The sequence below is a fragment of the Oncorhynchus masou genome, chromosome 16 (genome assembly GCF_036934945.1).
Source record: "Oncorhynchus masou masou isolate Uvic2021 chromosome 16, UVic_Omas_1.1, whole genome shotgun sequence".
Classification (NCBI taxonomy): Eukaryota; Metazoa; Chordata; class Actinopteri; order Salmoniformes; family Salmonidae; genus Oncorhynchus; species Oncorhynchus masou.
The window spans coordinates 35244563-35258896 of NC_088227.1; the positions used below are offsets into that span (position 1 = coordinate 35244563).

General features: G+C 53.5%; 1 pseudogene; it reads right to left on the bottom strand.

The window, feature by feature from the left end:
• LOC135557896 (brain-enriched guanylate kinase-associated protein-like) overlaps positions 1 to 14334 on the bottom strand; it is a 66320-nt pseudogene that overhangs the window by 39430 nt on the left and 12556 nt on the right.

Here is a 14334-nt window from a genome sequence, read left to right on the forward strand (position 1 = left end):
GAGGAGGATGGCATAGCAGCAGTAGGAGGAGCAGTAGCAGTAGGAGGAGCAGTAGCATGAGGAGAATAAGTGGAAGCAGGAGGAGTAGCAGGAGGAGGAGGAGGAGCAGTAGTAGGAGGAGGAGGAGGAGGAGCAGTAGTAGTAGTAGTAGGAGGAGGAGCAGTAGTAGGAGGAGAAGTAGCAGGAGGAGCAGTAGCAGGAGGAGAAGTAGCAGTAACAGGAGGAGTATGAGCAGGAAGAGCAGGAACAGTAGCAGAGGGGGTATGAGCAGGAGGAGTAAGAGCAGAAGGAGAAGTAGCAGAGCAGGAGGATAAGTAGAAGCAGGAGAAGCAGGAGGAGTACGAGCAGTAGCAGTAGCAGGAGGAGCAGTAGCAGCAGGAGGAGGAGCAGCAGGAGGAGCAGGAGTAGGATGATGAGCAGCAGGAAGAGGAGTAGCAGCATGAGCAGGCTGCCTGTGTGTGCCTTGCCTTCTGACAGACAGAGCCACAGAGCCACGACCATAGACGATCGGCAGGATCGGCCAGGAGTGGTTTCCTTACCACATAACTTGACCAGTTATAGCAGGGCTATTAATCTGTCAGTAGTACTGTTGCTTGTCCTTCCTACCTGGCTTACTAAAAGTAACTACACTTATTAACTGATGGACCAGATCTGAGTCAGGCTCTGATCAGAGGGCCTGTGTCACCTATGGTTGCCATGGTGCTGTGAGGAGACCTTGGCTGAGAACTCTGCAAGTATTGTACATGTTTTTGTTATTTTGTGTATTTATTTTTTTGATAACCTGTTGAGTAATGATCCATGGAGTTGCAGGACTGATGATATAGCTAGCTAGCTAATCTAATCTGAATGACCCATCAACACCTGAAAAACACATTTTCATATTTTTATTCCAGCTTGGTTTCTGGAAAGATGTGGACTGTGAGGGGATGACAGAGTCTCACCTCACAGGACACTGTTGCTGATTACTGCTGAGGTGTGATGGTCTGTTGGGCGTTTACAGCTACCAAATGACCACCTAGGCGGGTGCTACACGTTCAATGGTGGATGTTCCAGCCTACCTACAGTGGAGCTGTGACTGACAGAGGGGCCTGTCTGACTGATGTTTCTCACACCCTGGCTTTACCATCAACGCCTCCTCCACTCAAGCTACTCCTTTACTGAAATGCATCATCGTCTGGCTGTGGAAGATCAACTGCCAGCTCCCTGAATGTGATTTTTTAAAAGAGATTTTACGATTCCGCATGAAAAGCACTATATATAATTTTTTAAATTCTTATTCTTATTATTATTTTGACCTGAGCAGGAAAAACTCCTGTCCCCACTTCCCAGTAGGCCCTGTCTGTAAGACCAGTGGTAGCGTGGAATTAGAATGTCCAATTAGCTCTATTCCTACAGGTGGTACAGTCCCCACAGTGGACCCACACCTGAGAGCATTGATCCACTCAGAACAAATCTACAAGTTTCCCTTTCCCAGCCACCACCCCCAACTTCTTCATTACCAACAGCACTGGGCTAGTTACCGGGAGAAGTGATTTCCTACACTGTTGAAGGTACCCTAGAAGGGATTTGGGATCAACGTAAAGTGGGAAACCTGATGGTGCCAATGTCGAAAAACAACATGAGCAAAAAAACGACATGAGCGAGTACACACACTCAACGGAAAACAACACACACACACAACCGACGGAAAACAACACACACACATAACTGACAGAAAACAACACACACACACAACCGACGGAAAACAACACACACACATAACTGACAGAAAACAACACACACACACAACCGACAGAAAACAACACACACACATAACTGACAGAAAACAACACACACAAACAACCGACAGAAAACAACACACACACACACATACACACATACACACATACACTGTTCTGAAATTAACACAGCCTCCACTTGCAGGCATATAAAACCTGTTATGGTGCCGAGGAAACCCCACAGGGAATTTTCCATTCTTTACCGGAATGTGATTTGTTTTCCCAAAGTTACACTTGTGTTGAGATGCAGAACTTATTCTGGCAAAGGATGACGGAGTCACAGATTGTGAAAACAAGTCATTTTATCAAAAGGAGGACATGATACGTTTTGCTTTTCACACATTATGAAAACAGTGGTTTGTTAATCCAAATGGCAGGATATGTTGGAAAATATAAGATACTTGGACCCAGTGAGATACAAAGATACACTAAATAACTGGTTCAAGTCATTAAAAATAGAACACACTCACAATGAGCTACCAGGCCTTCACAACACATTGTTAGTGATGAACTCAAATGGACAACAACAATACAAAAGATTTGCTAGGGGGCCTGCGTGTGAGAGAGGAAGATGGAGAGAGAGTTGTAGAGAGAGAGAGAGAGAGAAAAGAGAGAGAGAGAGAGAGAGAGAGAGAGAGAGAGAGAGAGAGAGAGAGAGAGAGAAAGAAAGAAAGAAAGAAAGAAAGAAAGAAAGAAAGAAAGAAAGAAAGAAAGAAAGAAAAGAGAGAGAGAGAGAGAGAGAGAAAGAGAAAAGATCAACCCCTGGTAGGTCTGTCTTCTTCTGCAATGAGCCATTCACCGTGTTTGAGTAGATCATTAGCGAATAGCCATCCATCCCAGTCCATTCGAGCCGAGGAGACAGTCTCTAACCCAACTCACTTCTTTTGCATTTAACACTGCATGACTCCTCACTCCTACACACCATGACAGGGCCATGGGGCCATATGGAGCTCTCTCTCTCTCCCTCTACCTATCCCTCAAATTTGTCTCACAATAAAATATACATTTACTACATAAGACGGAGGTCAAAATACATACCGGAAATTTGAGCCAGAATAAGGGGCTTGTGAATGTATTGTAGTGTTTCAAAAATTGTACAACTGCCTTAATTTTGCAGGACCCAAGGAAGAGTGCCTTGCCTTGGCAGCAGCTAATGGGGATCCATAATAAATACAAATACAAATGAGGACACACATTGAAGAGATTTCAACACATTTCATCATTTTCTTTGTCTGGTATACTTGGGAGGACTGGGGTCACTGGGACAGGAGCGCTGAGCGATTCACTCTGAAGGTTGGTGTCAAATCTGTAGGTCCATGTCTCTTTTTCCCTTTACCCTACTACTCTATCTCTCTGGGGTTGGACAGCCATAGGGGACTGTAAATAAGAAGGGATTGAACCACAGTTCCTGCTCCTGATGATTAAATGTGTCTTTAAGTCAATCATGTATTGTGAAGACAAAGAAGAATTTCCAAACATTATGGACCATATTTTAAAAAATCTAGAATGGAGTATAATATTGTAGTCCATCGTAATGTAGATTTGGCACTTGTGTCGTTGTCCTGTATAATTAAAGAGCCAAACGGTTAGCGGCTAACGTCGGTCACAGAGGTGATGATAATCAATACAGGGTGTTGGTAAAAACAGCCCATCAAATTGACCCTCCCTGGCATTTAAAAAAGACATTTAGCCTCACTCATCTGAAAATCATTACACCATATAGCCAAGGTATATAGTACTATGTGTTCCAGGTTATATCCAGGCTATTTCCAGGCTATCTATAGGCTATTTCCAGGCTATTTTTTAAATTAAGGACCAGTTGAACAAAAACTATTCTGACAGTAAGATTGTAGCTGATCTGATGGAAAGTTAATAGCTATATGATGGAGGGAAGAGCAATACCATTTTAAAGAGGTATAAGAGGGTGGTTTTATTTCTCCCAGAAAATACAATCATAATAGCATTAAACATGGTACTAATTTAATAACATCAGAGAGGTATGGGAGGTTTATAAGAAATGTTCATAGGATAAAAAGCGTTGGATAGCTAAATAATTATGTCAATCAATCAATCAATCAATCAATCAATCAATCAAATGTATCATATAACATCAGCTGTCACAAAATCCTTTACGGATCCTTTACCCAATGCAGAGGCAGAATCACAGGGGGTAGAACAACTCACTGGAAGGCAGGAGCCTAGGAAGAAACCTAAAGAGGAACCAGGGTAAATAGCTATTTTTCTCCCTCTAAATGACCGTACACTGAAAAGGGATTTGTGGCTTCCCTGAAACTACAGGTGACTTCCCAAAATTACATCAGACATATCAGAGTGATTAAACACTACAGGAACATCCTAGTTTACTCAACAAACCTTTAAACACCTTTTAGCCAAGCCTTCTCTCTCGCTTTCAAAGGAGGAAATGTTTAAATACTATATACGCCAGTTCTTATTTGACATTTTCCCTGTATTGAACAATAAGCCTGAAAATAATTCAGTGGTATAACAACTGTACCAGTGCAGTGGAACTACATGTTCTATTCAGGAATTTTGCTACTATCCTGTGCAAAGAATGACATGTATGATAATTCCAAATACCACTGAAGCTCTAGGCTACACCGATGTAAAGCAAACGAAAACTGCGCAAACATACAGTAGCGATAAATCTCACACACAGTGACACACACACACACAATGCCAACCCCAGATCCCAATGAAAGACGTTCCCTCTGTTGAAGGAGCAGTACCTTCCCTTGGTGCTCACACAGAGTCTCATTGTGAATCGCTGGTGCTGGTGATGATGACACAGAAATCCTGCCTGCTGCCTCCACTCTTTGCTGTATGTGTGAGGGGAGTGGTGCTGAGTCTGTATGTGTATGTGTGTGTGTGTGCTGGGGCTGCTGGTGAAAGCCCTTCCGTGTGATCGAGGGCTGGCTTACCCAGGTTTGATAAGCTTGGAGAAACCCCCAGTAGCAGAGGAGAGGTGGAGAGAAGGAGAAGAGAGAGAGAAAGAGAAAGAGAGAGAGACAGAGAAAGAGCGGGAGAGCTAGACAAAGACAGAGCGAGAGAGAGGGAGAGAGAGAGAGAGAGAGAGAGAGAGAGAGAGAGCAAGAGAGAGAGAGAGAGAGAGAGAGAGAGAGAGAGAGAGAGAGAGAGAGATGGAGGACTGGGAAGGCAGGGAAAGAGGCACAACAAGCTCTCACAGTCTCACTTCAGAAGCTATGTTTCTCAAATGTCAAATTTGGACATTTTTAAGGTTACATTTAGACATTAACTGAGAATTTTTAAGGTTAAGGTTACATTTAGGCATTAACTCCGAATGTTTAAGGTCAGGGATTAACTCTGAATGGTTAAAGTCAGGGATTAACTCTGAATGGTTAAGGTTAGGGATTAACTCCGAATGGTTAAGGTTAGGGATTAACTCCGAATGGTTAAGGTTAGGGATTAACTCTGAATGGTTAAGGTTAGGGATTAACTCTGAATGGTTAAGGTTAGGGATTAACTCGGAATGTTTAAGGTAAGGGTTAAGGTTCAGGATAACCTTCATTTAAAAACAATGAAAAACAACTTTCTATCGCTAGATTCAAACATGCGTCAGATCCTTCCACCCATCCGCCGTCCCCGTCCACAACACCCAGCAGAACCGAAACCTACTTGAAGGTAACAGCTCTCACTGTTGCCCCCGAGTGGCCGGTTTCCACGTCATCTCCCAACGTCCTCAGACATGGATGGACGTGTAATAATGACTTGTATCATGGGTGACCTGGCTGAGGAGGCAGGTAGGGAATAATGGAGAGAGAATGTCATCTTACCTTATGGTATTCATCTCCTCATCAGGAACCTAAAAGAAAATCACAGGAGATTAGAGGAACAGAGGAGACACAAACACTCACTCATACATTTCACTTAACACTTGCACTCACTGTTTCCATCTCTGCTCTCTCTCTCACTCTCTCTTCTATCTCCCTCTCCCTGTCTCTTTCCCTCCATTCCTCTCTCTCTCCTTCTTGCTCTCTCTCATGCAGAGAGCCCGTCAGGCTACAGAGTCTGTGTACATCTGTAAAGAGAACAATCCTGTCATATTAAGAGAGGGAGAGAGAAAGAGAGAGAGTGGGAGAGCAGAAACCTCAATATAAGCCAGACTGCAGATACATGGCAACTGCACCCCCCCCCCCCCCCCCCCATGAGAGTTGCTGGCAGTGACTCTGTATATGTATTGAGCTGAAGAGAAAAAAAGAGCGAGAACAAAGAGAGAGGGGGGAGAGGGGAACAGGTGGCACCATCTGTTAAATTTCATATTATGTCACTAGGTGGTGGGGAGGAATGAGACTCTCACCAGGTGGTGGGGAGGAATGAAACTCTCACCAGGCGGTGGGGAGGAATGAGACTCTCACCAGGCGGTGGGGAGGAATGAGACTCTCACCAGGCGGTGGGTAGGAATGAGACTCTCACCAGGCGGTGGGGAGGAATGAGACTCTCACCAGGCGGTGGGTAGGAATGAGACTCTCACCAGGCGGTGGGGAGGAATGAGACTCTCACCAGGCGGTGGGGAGGAATGAGACTCTCACCAGGCGGTGGGTAGGAATGAGACTCTCACCAGGCGGTGGGGAGGAATGAGACTCTCACCAGGTGGTGGGGAGGAATGAGACTCTCACCAGGCGGTGGGGAGGAATGAGACTCTCACCAGGCGGTGGGGAGGAATGAGACTCTCACCAGGCGATGGGGAGGAATGAGACTCTCACTAGGCGGTGGGGAGGAATGAGACTCTCACCAGGCGGTGGGGAGGAATGAGACTCTCACCAGGCGGTGGGGAGGAATGAGACTCTCAGCAGGCGGTGGGGAGGAATGAGACTCTCAGCAGGCGGTGGGGAGGAATGACACTCTCAGCAGGCGGTGGGGAGGAATGAGACTCTCACCAGGCGGTGGGGAGGAATGACACTCTCAGCAGGCGGTGGGGAGGAATGAGACTCTCACCAGGAGGTGGGGAGGAATGACACTCTAACCAGGCGGTGGGGAGGAATGAGACTCTAACCAGGCGGTGGGGAGGAATGAGACTCTCACCAGGCGGTGGGGAGGAATGACACTCTCATCAGGCGGTGGGGAGGAATGAGACTCTCACCAGGCGGTGGGGAGGAATGAGACTCTCACCAGGTGGTGGGGAGGAATGAGACTCTCACCAGGAGGTGGGGAGGAATGAGACTCTCACCAGGAGGTGGGGAGGAATGAGACTCTCACCAGGCGGTGGGGAGGAATGAGACTCTCACCAGGCGGTGGGGAGGAATGAGACTCTCACCAGGCGGTGGGGAGGAATGAGACTCTCACCAGGCGGTGGGGAGGAATGAGACTCTCACCAGGCGGTGGGGAGGAATGAGACTCTCACCAGGCGGTGGGGAGGAATGAGACTCTCACCAGGCGGTGGGGAGGAATGAGACTCTCACCAGGCGGTGGGGAGGAATGACACTCTCACCAGGCGGTGGGGAGGAATGAGACTCTCACCAGGCGGTGGGGAGGAATGAGACTCTCACCAGGCGGTGGGGAGGAATGAGACTCTCACCAGGTGGTGGGGAGAAATGAGACTCTCACCAGGCGGTGGGGAGGAATGAGACTCTCACCAGGCGGTGGGGAGGAATGAGACTCTCACCAGGCGGTGGGGAGGAATGAGACTCTCACCAGGCGGTGGGGAGGAATGAGACTCTAACCAGGTGGTGGGGAGTAATGAGACTCTCACCAGGAGGTGGGGAGGAATGACACTCTCACCAGGCGGTGGGGAGGAATGAGACTCTCACCAGGCGGTGGGGAGGAATGAGACTCTCACCAGGCGGTGGGGAGGAAGGAGACTCTCACCAGGCGGTAGGGAGGAATGAGACTCTCACCAGGCGGTAGGGAGGAATGAGACTCTCACCATGCGGTGGGGAGGAATGACACTGTCACCAAGAGGTGGGGAGGAAGGAGACTCTCACCAGGCGGTGGGGAGGAATTACACTCTCACCAGGCGGTGGGGAGGAAGGAGACTCTCACCAGGCGGTGGGGAGGAAGGAGACTCTCACCAGGTGGTGGGGAGGAAGGAGACTCTCACCAGGCGGTGGGGAGGAAGGAGACTCTCACCAGGCGGTGGGGAGGAATGACACTCTCACCAGGCGGTGTGGAGGAAGGAGGCTCTAACCAGGCGGTGGGGAGGAAGGAGACTCTCACCAGGCGGTGGGGAGGAATGAGACTCTCACCAGGAGGTGGGGAGGAATGAGACTCTCACCAGGAGGTGGGGAGGAATGAGACTCTCACCAGGCGGTGGTGAGGAATGAGACTCTCACCAGGCGGTGGGGAGGAATGAGACTCTCACCAGGCGGTGGGGAGGAAGGAGACTCTCACCAGGCGGTGGGGAGGAATGAGACTCTCACCAGGCGGTGGGGAGGAATGAGACTCTCACCAGGTGGTGGGGAGGAATGAGACTCTCACCAGGTGGTGGGGAGGAATGACACTCTCACCAGGTGGTGGGGAGGAATGAGACTCTCACCAGGCGGTGGGGAGGAATGAGACTCTCACCAGGTGGTGGGGAGAAATTTGACTCTCACCAGGCGGTGGGGAGGAATGAGACTCTCACCAGGCGGTGGGGAGGAATGAGACTCTCACCAGGCGGTGGGGAGGAATGACACTCTCACCAGGTGGTGGGGAGGAATGACACTTTCACCAGGCGGTGGGGAGGAATGAGACTCCCACCAGGCGGTGGGGAGGAATGACACTCTCACCAGGCGGTGGGGAGGAATGAGACTCTCACCATGCGGTGGGGAGGAATGAGACTCTCACCAGGCGGTGGGGAGGAATGAGACTCTCACCAGGCGGTGGGGAGGAATGAGACTCTCACCAGGCAGTAGGGAGGAATGAGACTCTCACCAGGCGGTAGGGAGGAATGAGACTCTCACCATGCGGTGGGGAGGAATGACACTGTCACCAAGAGGTGGGGAGGAAGGAGACTCTCACCAGACGGTGGGGAGGAATTACACTCTCACCAGGCGGTGGGGAGGAATGAGACTCTCACCAGAAGGTGGGGAGGAATGAGACTCTCACCAGGCGGTGGGGAGGAATGAGACTCTCACCAGGCGGTGGGGAGGAATGAGACTCTCACCAGGCGGTGGGGAGGAATGAGACTCTCACCAGGCGGTGGGGAGGAATGACACTCTCACCAGGTGGTGGGGAGGAATGAGACTCTCACCAGGCGGTGGGGAGGAATGAGACTCTCACCAGGCGGTGGGGAGGAATGAGACTCTCACCAGGTGGTGGGGAGAAATGAGACTCTCACCAGGCGGTGGGGAGGAATGAGACTCTCACCAGGCGGTGGGGAGGAATGAGACTCTCACCAGGCGGTGGGGAGGAATGAGACTCTAACCAGGTGGTGGGGAGTAATGAGACTCTCACCAGGCGGTGGGGAGGAATGACACTCTCACCAGGCGGTGGGGAGGAATGACACTCTCACCAGGTGGTGGGGAGGAATGACACTTTCACCAGGCGGTGGGGAGGAATGAGACTCCCACCAGGCGGTGGGGAGGAATGACACTCTCACCAGGCGGTGGGGAGGAATGAGACTCTCACCAGGCGGTGGGGAGGAATGAGACTCTCACCAGGCGGTGGGGAGGAATGAGACTCTCACCAGGCGGTAGTGAGGAATGAGACTCTCACCAGGCGGTAGGGAGGAATGAGACTCTCACCATGCGGTGGGGAGGAATGACACTGTCACCAAGAGGTGGGGAGGAAGGAGACTCTCACCAGGTGGTGGGGAGGAATTACACTCTCACCAGGCGGTGGGGAGGAAGGAGACTCTCACCAGGCGGTGGGGAGGAAGGAGACTCTCACCAGGTGGTGGGGAGGAAGGAGACTCTCACCAGGCGGTGGGGAGGAAGGAGACTCTCACCAGGCGGTGGGGAGGAATGACACTCTCACCAGAAGGTGTGGAGGAAGGAGACTCTAACCAGGCGGTGGGGAGGAAGGAGACTCTCACCAGGCGGTGGGGAGGAATGAGACTCTCACCAGGAGGTGGGGAGGAATGAGACTCTCACCAGGAGGTGGGGAGGAATGAGACTCTCACCAGGCGGTGGGGAGGAATGAGACTCTCACCAGGCGGTGGGGAGGAATGAGACTCTCACCAGGCGGTGGGGAGGAAGGAGACTCTCACCAGGCGGTGGGGAGGAATGAGACTCTCACCAGGCGGTGGGGAGGAATGAGACTCTCACCAGGTGGTGGGGAGGAATGAGACTCTCACCAGGTGGTGGGGAGGAATGACACTCTCACCAGGAGGTGGGGAGGAATGAGACTCTCACCAGGCGGTGGGGAGGAATGAGACTCTCACCAGGTGGTGGGGAGAAATTTGACTCTCACCAGGCGGTGGGGAGGAATGAGACTCTCACCAGGCGGTGGGGAGGAATGAGACTCTCACCAGGCGGTGGGGAGGAATGAGACTCTCACCAGGCGGTGGGGAGGAATGAGACTCTCACCAGGCGGTGGGGAGGAATGACACTCTCACCAGGTGGTGGGGAGGAATGACACTTTCACCAGGCGGTGGGGAGGAATGAGACTCCCACCAGGCGGTGGGGAGGAATGAGACTCTCACCAGGCGGTGGGGAGGAATGAGACTCTCACCAGGCGGTGGGGAGGAATGAGACTCTCACCAGGCGGTGGGGAGGAATGAGACTCTCACCAGGCGGTGGGGAGGAATGAGACTCTCACCAGGCGGTAGGGAGGAATGAGACTCTCACCAGGCGGTAGGGAGGAATGAGACTCTCACCATGCGGTGGGGAGGAATGACACTGTCACCAAGAGGTGGGGAGGAAGGAGACTCTCACCAGGCGGTGGGGAGGAATTACACTCTCACCAGGCGGTGGGGAGGAAGGAGACTCTCACCAGGCGGTGGGGAGGAAGGAGACTCTCACCAGGTGGTGGGGAGGAAGGAGACTCTCACCAGGCGGTGGGGAGGAAGGAGACTCTCACCAGGCGGTGGGGAGGAATGGGACTCTAACCAGGCGGTGGGGAGGAATGACACTCTCACCAGGCAGTGGGGAGGAATGAGACTCTCACCAGGCAGTGGGGAGGAAGGAGAATCTCACCAGGCGGTGGGGCGGAATGACACTCTCACCAGGCGGTGGGGAGGAATGAGACTCCCACCAGGCGGTGGGGAGGAAGGAGACTCTCACCAGGCGGTGGGGAGGAATGACACTCTCACTAGGCGGTGGGGAGGAATGAGACTCTCACCAGGCGGTGGGGAGGAATGAGACTCTAACCAGGCGGTGGGGAGGAATGAGACTCTCACCAGGTGGTGGGGAGAAATTTGACTCTCACCAGGCGGTGGGGAGGAATGAGACTCTCACCAGGCGGTGGGGAGGAATGAGACTCTCACCAGGCGGTGGGGAGGAATGAGACTCTCACCAGGCGGTGGGGAGGAATGAGACTCTCACCAGGCGGTGGGGAGGAATGACACTCTCACCAGGTGGTGGGGAGGAATGACACTTTCACCAGGCGGTGGGGAGGAATGAGACTCCCACCAGGCGGTGGGGAGGAATGACACTCTCACCAGGCGGTGGGGAGGAATGAGACTCTCACCATGCGGTGGGGAGGAATGAGACTCTCACCAGGCGGTGGGGAGGAATGAGACTCTCACCAGGCGGTGGGGAGGAATGAGACTCTCACCAGGCAGTAGGGAGGAATGAGACTCTCACCAGGCGGTAGGGAGGAATGAGACTCTCACCATGCGGTGGGGAGGAATGACACTGTCACCAAGAGGTGGGGAGGAAGGAGACTCTCACCAGACGGTGGGGAGGAATTACACTCTCACCAGGCGGTGGGGAGGAATGAGACTCTCACCAGGCGGTGGGGAGGAATGAGACTCTCACCAGGCGGTGGGGAGGAATGAGACTCTCACCAGGCGGTGGGGAGGAATGAGACTCTCACCAGGCGGTGGGGAGGAATGAGACTCTCACCAGGCGGTGGGGAGGAATGACACTCTCACCAGGTGGTGGGGAGGAATGAGACTCTCACCAGGCGGTGGGGAGGAATGAGACTCTCACCAGGCGGTGGGGAGGAATGAGACTCTCACCAGGTGGTGGGGAGAAATGAGACTCTCACCAGGCGGTGGGGAGGAATGAGACTCTCACCAGGCGGTGGGGAGGAATGAGACTCTCACCAGGCGGTGGGGAGGAATGAGACTCTAACCAGGTGGTGGGGAGTAATGAGACTCTCACCAGGCGGTGGGGAGGAATGACACTCTCACCAGGCGGTGGGGAGGAATGAAACTCTCACCAGGTGGTGGGGAGGAATGACACTTTCACCAGGCGGTGGGGAGGAATGAGACTCCCACCAGGCGGTGGGGAGGAATGACACTCTCACCAGGCGGTGGGGAGGAATGAGACTCTCACCAGGCGGTGGGGGAATGAGACTCTCACCAGGCGGTGGGGAGGAATGAGACTCTCACCAGGCGGTAGTGAGGAATGAGACTCTCACCAGGCGGTAGGGAGGAATGAGACTCTCACCATGCGGTGGGGAGGAATGACACTGTCACCAAGAGGTGGGGAGGAAGGAGACTCTCACCAGGTGGTGGGGAGGAATTACACTCTCACCAGGCGGTGGGGAGGAAGGAGACTCTCACCAGGCGGTGGGGAGGAAGGAGACTCTCACCAGGTGGTGGGGAGGAAGGAGACTCTCACCAGGCGGTGGGGAGGAAGGAGACTCTCACCAGGCGGTGGGGAGGAATGACACTCTCACCAGAAGGTGTGGAGGAAGGAGACTCTAACCAGGCGGTGGGGAGGAAGGAGACTCTCACCAGGCGGTGGGGAGGAATGAGACTCTCACCAGGAGGTGGGGAGGAATGAGACTCTCACCAGGAGGTGGGGAGGAATGAGACTCTCACCAGGCGGTGGGGAGGAATGAGACTCTCACCAGGCGGTGGGGAGGAATGAGACTCTCACCAGGCGGTGGGGAGGAAGGAGACTCTCACCAGGCGGTGGGGAGGAATGAGACTCTCACCAGGCGGTGGGGAGGAATGAGACTCTCACCAGGTGGTGGGGAGGAATGAGACTCTCACCAGGTGGTGGGGAGGAATGACACTCTCACCAGGAGGTGGGGAGGAATGAGACTCTCACCAGGCGGTGGGGAGGAATGAGACTCTCACCAGGTGGTGGGGAGAAATTTGACTCTCACCAGGCGGTGGGGAGGAATGAGACTCTCACCAGGCGGTGGGGAGGAATGAGACTCTCACCAGGCGGTGGGGAGGAATGAGACTCTCACCAGGCGGTGGGGAGGAATGAGACTCTCACCAGGCGGTGGGGAGGAATGACACTCTCACCAGGTGGTGGGGAGGAATGACACTTTCACCAGGCGGTGGGGAGGAATGAGACTCCCACCAGGCGGTGGGGAGGAATGAGACCTCTCACCAGGCGGTGGGGAGGAATGAGACTCTCACCAGGCGGTGGGGAGGAATGAGACTCTCACCAGGCGGTGGGGAGGAATGAGACTCTCACCAGGCGGTGGGGAGGAATGAGACTCTCACCAGGCGGTAGGGAGGAATGAGACTCTCACCAGGCGGTAGGGAGGAATGAGACTCTCACCATGCGGTGGGGAGGAATGACACTGTCACCAAGAGGTGGGGAGGAAGGAGACTCTCACCAGGCGGTGGGGAGGAATTACACTCTCACCAGGCGGTGGGGAGGAAGGAGACTCTCACCAGGCGGTGGGGAGGAAGGAGACTCTCACCAGGTGGTGGGGAGGAAGGAGACTCTCACCAGGCGGTGGGGAGGAAGGAGACTCTCACCAGGCGGTGGGGAGGAATGAGACTCTAACCAGGCGGTGGGGAGGAATGACACTCTCACCAGGCAGTGGGGAGGAATGAGACTCTCACCAGGCAGTGGGGAGGAAGGAGAATCTCACCAGGCGGTGGGGCGGAATGACACTCTCACCAGGCGGTGGGGAGGAATGAGACTCCCACCAGGCGGTGGGGAGGAAGGAGACTCTCACCAGGCGGTGGGGAGGAATGACACTCTCACTAGGCGGTGGGGAGGAATGAGACTCTCACCCGGCGGTGGGGAGGAATGAGACTCTAACCAGGCGGTGGGGAGGAATGAGACTCTCAGCAGGCGGTGGGGAGGAAGGAGACTCTCACCAGGCGGTGGGGAGGAAGGAGACTCTCACCAGGCGGTGGGGAGGAATTAGACTCTAACCAGGCGGTGGGGAGGAAGGAGACTCTCACCAGGCGGTGAGGAGGAATGAGACTCTCACCAGGCGGTGGGGAGGAATGAGACTCTCACCAGGCGGTGGGGAGGAATGAGACTCTCACCAGGCGGTGGGGAGGAATGAGACTCTCACCAGGTGGTGCGGAGGAATGACACTCTCACCAGGCGGTGTGGAGGAAGGAGACTCTAACCAGGCGGTGGGGAGGAAGGAGACTCTCACCAGGCGGTGGGGAGGAATGAGACTCTCACCAGGAGGTGGGGAGGAATGAGACTCTCACCAGGAGGTGGGGATGAATGAGACTCTCACCAGGCGGTGGGGAGGAATGAGACTCTCACCAGGCGGTGGGGAG